Below are 8,945 nucleotides of genomic sequence, written 5' to 3'. Positions count from 1 at the left end.
AAGTAGTAGACGCTACTGCGCCACCCCAAGAGGTAGGCGCCGCAGCAGTACTCCAGTGGTAGACGCCACTGCAGTCATCATCAAGAGCAGGTGCGCCGTCGCAGTCACCCCAAGTAGTAGACGCTACGGCAATCACCCCAAGAGGTAGACGCCGCAAAGCCACTCCAAGTGGTAGACGCCACGGCGCCATCATCAAGAAGCCGGCGCCGTCGCAGTCACCCCAAGTAGTAGACGCTACGGCGGTCACCCCAAGAGGTAGACGCCGCAGCGGTCACTCCAAGTGGTAGACGCCACGGCATCACTATCAAGAGGTTGATACTCGCAAAACGATCGCATGCCTTAGGAACGTTAAACACAGTTGAGACACGCACTCTAGACTGCCTCGGCCAAGCCGAGGCGGAAGCAAAAGAGGCGCTCAATTAATAACGTAACACAACTCAGACGAAGACGAGAAAAGACCTCCGCCAAGCCAGAGGCAAAGTGAGAACGTTAAGTACAGTTAAGACGCTCAACTACTAGCGCAAGAAAACTCAGAAAAATGGGGTAAAGACCTCGGCCAAGCCAGAGGCAAAAGAAGCGAACTCTTATTAAAAATGTTCAACAGATTACAAGAAATGCAGACGACGGCCGTCCCCATAAGGATAAGCCAAAAGACAACCTACCAAAGCTGTACAAAATACAAGGAAAAGAGAGGCAAAAGGTTACAAATATCATTTAAGCGCCAAAAGACGGCAGGGAGGAAAGACTGATCTAAAGCTAAAGCTATCCGAGGCGCCGGGAGAGCCTGGTGACAACCGCCCGTCTCCCTATGCCTCGTTGCTTGCTGCCGTCGGCGGCGTTAGCGGATCGTCCTTAATAGGCGACCCGTGTCGTCTCGGCGAGCTCGGCTTTCTCAAGAAATTACCTCGGCAAGCCTCAGCCTCAGCTGCCTTCATCCTCTCGGCTTCCTCTTTGGCTGCCCTAGCCTCCTCAGCAAGGGCCGCCTTCTCCGCGGCCGCTTCCGCCTCCCTCTTCACCCTTGCCTCCTCCTTGGCCTTTTCCTTCGCCTCTTCCTCCTTAGCTTCGAGCTTGTCATCAAAAAGCTCGTCGAATCTGTCCCACGGAAAGGAGCCATCGAGAGGGAAGAGCTCCTCAATCACTTCCCTGGCAGCTCCTTCGGCCAGGTCCCGATATTGGGCGCACATGTTAGGGAGAAGAACGGTTTGGAGTTTCTCAATGTCCTCCTCCCTTTGGGCAATGATAGCATCCTTGTCCCGGACCACCTTCCCCTGGGTCTGGAACAGGTCCCTAACACTACTACATTTAGATTCTATAGCAACACTTTGCTATTGTTGCATAATGTCATATAAATGTTGCAATAGAGTTTATGCAACACTTAATCAAGCGCTACATCAGGTCTTGTTGCATTAGGTCATTGCAACGCTTAATGCAACACTTTTTAATCTGAAGCAACACTATTGAAAAGTGTTGCATTGGTCATGTTTATGCAACGCTTTTTCAATTGCAAAGGCAACATTTTATATCTTCTAATGCAACATTTCTTATGTAAAAAAAGCAACACTTCTTGAAGTAATGCAATACTTTTCATGTTGATAAGCAACACTTATATGAAATTAATGCAACATTTTTATTTTGGAAACGCAACACTGGTTACGTCCCAAAACAACACTTATAATAAACAAATGCAACACTAATTTATTCAAAAACAATACTTAATAAAGTGCAACGACATAAGGACTTGTAAGGCACGCAACAATTGTAATTCTCTCTAATTGTGCATTCAATTGATTCAGTCTCAAAAATATATGTCAATTACATTTCAAAAAAGGATCAAAAGTAGAACTTCGATCGCAAATATTCAATTATTTAACTAAAACAAATATAACAAATGTTTAAATAGAACAAATAATAATTGTTAACGACTATTTGAAAGCTACTAATTATAAGTCTTCATTCTTGTATTGTGAGCATATATATGTTGCCAACCGGACAAAAAATCAACCTGTCATCATTGTTAATACCTCAAATGCAACCTGTAACATAAAAAATAGAACATTATTAGATTTGAGGATTCAAAGGCTCAATAAGCATAGATGATACGTCACACTTAATTATCACGAAATAATAAATAATGCATTAAAGAACAACTAATTAACAAGGACCCGTCACAAAATACCCGTCGCAAGATCCGACCCGTCACAAGGGACGACCTACTGATTGGCAAGAGCATTACTAAAGAAAGCTATTACTAGGCCACCACAACCAACACAATTATTAGGTAAACACACTCACAAAGAATAAGATAATAAGCCATAGAAATTCAAAGAAAATGTAAGGAAATTGCAGGAAGAAACCAAACCAAAGCGTTCAAAGAATTACGTCAATTTTGAAATACAAGTGTCCTGTCAATTACTAAATGCACATAACTACCAAGTTTCAATTATATTATCAAAATTATATTCACATTAAGCAGTAAGTGAGTAGGAAACAACGCTCTCATTTCTGCATCAAAAGCAAAGAAGAGTGACCGACAAAGCAGATGCTAGATATTACCGAGCATGCCTCGTAGTAAATTGGAGTAAATTGTAGTTGTGACAAAATTAAGAGGAATATATATACACATGTTCACCTCGGGAATTCACATCACTAAAAAACAGTTGTATCTCGAGGTTTCCAAGAAACACACTCACAAAGACGCGACTAGGGACACCAAATGCAGGAATATATATACACATGTTGTTTTATATAGATGGGGTCCGGATAAACTATCCTAAACCTACTGCAGCCAGCAACTACTAACTGTATCCAGCAGAACGCATTTTTCGACAACAATTTAAGAAAGCAACTATTACTGGAGAAAATTAGAGACAAAAAGAAAATTAAGTGGACAAGGGGACAAGTCGTAAGTTACATACCTATCCGAAAGATTAAAACCCATATTATGATGTAAATACGCACTTCAAGGCTAAAGAAGCTATTATCAATGCATAACAAAGTTGTGTGAGACAAACAGATAACACAAACAGATCAACAAAGGAAATTAGTTTCAGGATTCAAATGTTAAAAAACACTAGCGCTGGTATAGTATTCTAGCAGATGAAAATTACTTAAGAACTTCAACTGACTATATCATTACACAACAGGTTACCCTATACTTGCAAACCTTGCAGTCCAAATTTGCTTTTTAAGAAGCTAAATCGATGGCAAAGACAAAGAAAATAAAGATGACACAGACATAGATGGTAGTTTTCTCTCCAAAAGTGAGATTGCTCTTGAACCAACAATGTTATTATACTCCCTGAACATAATGATCAAAGAGCCCGAATATGTCTGACCAGCCCAAAGCTGATACAAACGTCCATGACTATACAAAGATTTCAAAAATAGCAAAATGATCTCGTCTAACAGAAAACACTAATGCGGATAAACCAAATGTTAGTTTGACCCGTCACTTTTGGAGCCATACCCTAGCTCCACCACTGTAACAGAGTAACAGGACAGTTAAGGATACGAATCATCGAATCCATATCAGACCAACCAATCTCACACTTCTCCTAACATAGACAAAGCGAAACTTGCAAGACAAAGCAGAGGACGAGACGAGTACATGAAAAGGCATATATTGTGATTTTAACCCTTGTGTGACAAATATCTCTCCATTCTACTCTCAACCTTTCACACTTGTTTAATCAAAATTTTGTTATGAAGATGTGTCTGAAACCCACATCCTCATTTAAGGACATAGTTTCCATTTCTCAAAATTTGAATCTAGCGACTCCAAGTCTCTCGAGACTAAGATATGTACCTATATCCGGCACGCATATCCGAATCCAAATAAGGTAGCATAGGATAAATCAATGCCCACAGGCACAAAGATACCACGAAATCTTAAACAAAGCAATCACAAGCACATTTCTCACAATTTTGAAGTCAGAACATAAAATTACTCCTAATTATACCATTACAAAGAGTCCCAAACCCTAGAAAAGTTAAATTAAGAAACAAAGACAGATAAAACAGAAAGTGAAATTGCTTAGAAGTTGAAATTGAACTAAAGCAACAATAACCTTATGCACACCAACCGCTCGAATGAACAATGAAGGAATATATATACCTCATGTTAAGTACTCCTTGACAACATCCGGAGGTAGTCTTCCAATTATCTTTGTCGATTTGGGCTCTCATTAACTCTCTTTCATTTTCAATATCTTTTTGCATGCTTTCTAACTCCGCCTTCTTCTTGAGATGTTCTGCTTCATGTTCTTTGATTCGTTTACTCATTTCATCCATGTCTTTTCGCCAATCTTCACGTAGAGTAGTTTTCAAAGACTCCAAAACCTCCACTAGAACCACATAAGAGGGTTGTGTACCATTCACCTCCTTCAACCTTTTATTAGACACACCCCTGCCAAATAATCTACGACGGCCGTCATATTCCTTGCCCATGACATGCAAAAAGGGGTCTGTTGGGCATTCTCCATCATCAGGTACATAATTTTTCATGTTTGCCTATAATTAGACTTATGATTAGACTTTCACTCGTCAAAAAAATTTTGAATGCATCAGAATAATTATAATGAGCCAACCAGAAAATTAATTAACTTACTATCTTTCCTTCTGTATCATCATACGGCTCTTTATACTTTTTTCCAATTTTTCTTGCACGAGTATGCTCAAACAATTTAGCAAGAGAAGGTGGCTCTTTGTCTGGATTTTCATTTTTCTCAGAAATGAGAAATAGCATAATATATACTTCGGTAAAAATGATCTATCTATAGTTCATAATCGATGACATCTATTTAAATTACCAGTTCCTCTCGTATAATTGTAAAACTTTTTGGCCCAGCCGTGTGCATATTTTTTTGAGCCAACCGACGATCACGGTTACGAGAGCATCGTTGTTTACATTAGATAAATGCATAGAAATAGTGAACCACACTTGCGTAATTAAAGACGAATTATATATATATACAGCCAAGAACATTATGAGTTATAAATTCAAGTATAAGGAGATGAATATCACCTTCTCAGACTTTTTTTTCCATGTGGCAAGTAATTTTAGAAAGTCCTCATCAGGAACTAGTTTAGATCTATTTCGCCACCTACTTTTATCATCTTTATAGCGGTAGAAATGCTTTCTCTTGAAACGACATTTGTGGACTCTCCATGCATCTCTAACAGTCTTCATTACCCAGTCTTTACCTTCATCTGGTACTATATATTTTCCCTGCATAGAATATAACGGTTTTGTACAATTTTGAAAAATAAAATAATGAAGGCGCTATCAATTCAAGTAAGCTATAATTAAAAGGAGGCATACCAAGATATAATCCCACAGTTTATCTTTGTTAGGGACTTTCCGCCAAGAGTCAAAGACTAAGGGTACATAGTCATAATCCCGAGCTAATGTACCTAAAAAACGAGAAAATTCACCTACAATGTCTTGCTTCTCCAATATGGGACCAATTGGTTGCCCAAACTCATTTAGAATGATGGCCACCCTTTTCTCCAACAGTCGCGTGTGTACATGGTGTAACATTGTTGGTCCTCTTGTACCGCCTTCCAAGATAGCTACAAGCAATATATAATTAAATATCCATATAATATACAAAATATTTTTATATATGTAATATAAAAAAAATACAAGAAATAAACTAATATTAATTTACCATCTAGTTCAAGATCTTGAATATCCAAGTTTATTTCCTCACTCTCATCTTCGGATATTCCTCTTCGTAGCTATGTGTCTCGCCTTCAAGATTACTATCGCTTAATGGATCTCCTCCAAAACATGCTGCTATAAGTTCATCTCGTTCGGCTTGAGATGAATTTTCGTAGTGAACTGCATTTTTTTAATAAGTTGAATGAAAAAACTAAATAGTGTAAAGGATGATAATTATAAAATTAAAATATCTTACCCTACACATTATGATATGGTACAGTTACCTCCTATCGTATCTCCCTGAGTAGGCGAAGGCTGGATATAAGTTTCATGCGTCTTTGAGCCAATGTTTAAGTCTTCTCTGGTAGGGGTGAAATGTGATGATTGACCAAAATCAGTAATCATTTCTTTTTCTTTTTGCATCTGGTTTCTCATCAAGATCATGTCAGCCATAGTCATGTTTCTCCTCACATTGATTTCCCCTGTCTGATCTTTGTCAAGGTGTTGCCGGAGCTCGAACAGTTGTTGGTTTTTGTTAGCTTGACATTGATTTCTCAATCTAGTCACTGACCTAGGTGGTATATATTGTGCACGTTGCCGACTACCAAACTGAGAAACCTGCATATACATTAGTAGGTAGACATGTAATATAAGAGAAAAAAAAATGTACAGATCAGACAAAAATTATGAACAAATCTGATTAGACAAAAAAAATGTACTGTACAGATCAGAGAAACCTGCATTATTCAGATCAGAGAAAAACAGAGAAACCTTTTTATGACGAACTTCGGCATTTACATGATCATCATCCTCAGACTCAGTGTTGCTAGGAACATAATTCAGATCTTCTTTGTCAGAATGATTTGTTCTTCCTAATTTATTTTGTTTTCCTCTTTTGTTCTTGCTACTTTCAACCAGGCTTTTTGACGATCGTACAATATTCTCAGATCCCCAACTCTTCCATCCTTGCCTGATTTTGTGCAATTTTTTCAATGCGAACTCTCTCATATTCATTCAAGCTTCCTTTCATACTTCAATTGCAGTAATGTTAACATCAGAACAAAAAAAAATTCAGACAAAAGATCTAATTCATTATAAATGAAATTTAGTTAGATCAAATTCAGGCAAAAGATCAAAAAAACCCGACAGAAATGTAAGATAAAAGATAAAAAATATTCAGACAAACAATTCAGGCATAATAATCATCAATGAAAGACACTAAAAATATTCTCTTGTCACTACTCATTAGTCCTCGTCATTATGTTCTTCCTCAGCTTGCATCCAGTCCCATAAGGTGTCATCATTGTCATCACTGTCATTATTTAAATCACACAAATTATTAGTGTTGACCAATACAGTATTTGCATCAACAACCGTAGGATCTATATCTTCTCTTGACAATCTGATATTCTCTTCAGGTTCCACATGCCGAGAATACATTATAAGGTCATTATTAGGTTCTGCAGTTTCAATGTCATAATCAAATATGTCTCTTGGAACCTTAGTCATGACATATTGCAACCCATCTACGATTGGATCTGCCACATAAAATACTTGATGCACTTGAGATGGCATGACAAACGGATCATCCACTCGAACAAGATTTGTTCACATTAACACAAGTAATCCCATATTCATCTTTCTCCACTTGATACCACTCACAACGAAACAACACAAGAGTAAACTTAGACCAATAGTTCAGCTCAATTATTTCTAGAATTGCACCATAATAGGTAACATCCCCATCAACAGGATTTTTGTCTTTAGAGCTAGCAAAACTTGAAGTTAAAGCAGAGAGGGTTACACCACTATTTTGTGTTTTGCATCTGACATCGCGTGATTTGGTATAGAACTCATAGCCATTTGCATAATAACCCTTGAACCTTTTGGCTGTAGGACTAGGTCCTTTAGCAAGCCAAAATATTTGTTCAGAGACACCGTTTTGGCTCGCCTTTTCTTTCAACCAGTTTGGGAAATCATGACCGTGATTACGTGCACGTTTCCATTTGCTTTTCCTACTCTGACAGTTTACGAAAGCTTCATGTTCTCTACACAAAGCAGTGAAACAATAAATTTAGAAATTAAAGAAGTAAACGTAATTAAAAATCTACTCTGACAGTTTGTGGTAATGGTCAGGAACTCTCTGCATAATTTGTTTTTTAATTGTGAATATAGTAGGCAATGCTTGTTGTTGGTTCAAGGATGACAGTAATGGATGTATATGTTGGGTGTAAATAGATGGATTTGATTATTAATGAGAAGTTTAAATTTCACCAAAAAAATAAAAAACGTAATTATAAAAATTAATGCTTATGATATAATTTTAGTAATCAAATTATATGATAAAGTTACTTACTTTATGCACTGAGCAACTTCTTGACTATCTGAATTGAATAAGGCGTAGCGATGCGCTTTCTTGTGACTAATTTGGTGTTCAGAGTGAACAGCCGTCCATTTCTTTGCTTCTTTCCTCCCAAAGGATGACCACAATTACCAAATATTGTAGTGTCAAGTTCCTCTGTTTCATTAGCTGACATGTCACATGTGGTTTTGTCATATCTTGTGTTGCCTCCGTCCACGTCCACGAGCAAAAGTTCATGCATTCCTCAATCAAATAACCTTCTGCAATAGATCCTTCTGGACGACCTCTATTGCGCACATATGATTTCAATTTACATAAATATCTTTCAATGAAAAACATCCCTCTCCCTTGCACAGACCCCAAGCCTAATTTCCTCTACTAGGTGAATGGGCAGATGTACCATGATGTCGAAGAAGCTTGGGAGAAATATTTTTTCTAAGTCACATAATATTTGGATGATTTCAGATTCTAAGAAATCAAGTTCTTGTGGATTTACCACTTTATCGTACGCTTTTTTGGAAATAATTTCCTAATCTAATCAAAGGAAGCGCCACATGCTTGGGAAGGCACCTTCTCACAGCAACTTGAAGCAAGTAATGTAACATGATATGAGCATCATGACTTTTATATCCTGAAACTTTCCTTTGCGCTAAATTCACACATCGCGAAATATTAGAGCCGAAGCCATAAGGAAGTTTTGCTCCTTTCAAAGCACGACAGAATATATCCTTTTCTTTTGTAGACATTGAATAACATGCCTTTGGGAAGAAGACATGTCTCTGGTCTTGTGACAAATGAGGATGTAGGTCATGTTTGATACCCATATCTAATAGGTCAAAGCGAGCATTGGGGTGATCCTTACTTTTACCAAAGACAATATCCAATAAAGTTCCCAAGACATTGTCAAAAACATTTTTTTTC

The 8,945-nt window shown here is 37.8% G+C and overlaps 1 long non-coding RNA gene across 1 annotated transcript; it reads right to left on the bottom strand.

Moving 5' to 3' along the window:
• Positions 1-5,032: 5,032 nt before the first annotated feature.
• LOC141612687 (uncharacterized) lies at positions 5,033-6,580 on the bottom strand. The gene is made up of 3 exons (XR_012529148.1): positions 6,434-6,580; positions 5,321-5,571; positions 5,033-5,227 (listed from the first exon to the last, which is right to left on the bottom strand). It is a non-coding gene; the product is annotated as an uncharacterized LOC141612687 (long non-coding RNA).
• Between the last annotated feature and the right edge of the window lie 2,365 nt (positions 6,581-8,945).

The sequence above is a fragment of the Silene latifolia genome, chromosome 11 (genome assembly GCF_048544455.1).
Source record: "Silene latifolia isolate original U9 population chromosome 11, ASM4854445v1, whole genome shotgun sequence".
NCBI classification, from domain to species: domain Eukaryota; kingdom Viridiplantae; phylum Streptophyta; class Magnoliopsida; order Caryophyllales; family Caryophyllaceae; genus Silene; species Silene latifolia.
This window is presented reverse-complemented; position numbering and strand designations above follow the sequence as displayed.